Raw genomic sequence first — 446 nt, 5'->3', positions numbered from 1 at the left:
TTTTCTCGTTTTCTCGTTTTCTCGTTTTCTCGTTTTCTCGTTTTCTCTTTTTCTCATTTTCTCTTTTACTCGTTTTCTCGTTTTCTCGTTTTCTCGTTTTCTCGTTTTCTCGTTTTCTCGTTTTCTCGTTTTCTTTTTTTTTTTTTTTTTTTTTAAATATATGGTTCAGATTGAAAAGGATTGTGGCTGTTTTTATTTAAAAAGCAAACAAACAGACAGAAAAACAAACAGAAAAATAAACATAAAAAAACAAACAGAAAAAAACAAATAGGCAAAAATAAACAGGCAAAAACAAACAGACAAAAATAAACAGACAAAAACAAACAAACACAAGCATGCTTAATAATTTTGCATTTTTTTATATTTGTCACTCATCAATATTATGTATAATATGATTATTATATATATATATATATATATATATATATATATATATATATATATAT

The sequence above is a fragment of the Piliocolobus tephrosceles genome, unplaced genomic scaffold, assembly GCF_002776525.5.
Source record: "Piliocolobus tephrosceles isolate RC106 unplaced genomic scaffold, ASM277652v3 unscaffolded_25249, whole genome shotgun sequence".
NCBI classification, from domain to species: Eukaryota; Metazoa; Chordata; class Mammalia; order Primates; family Cercopithecidae; genus Piliocolobus; species Piliocolobus tephrosceles.
This window is presented reverse-complemented; position numbering follows the sequence as displayed.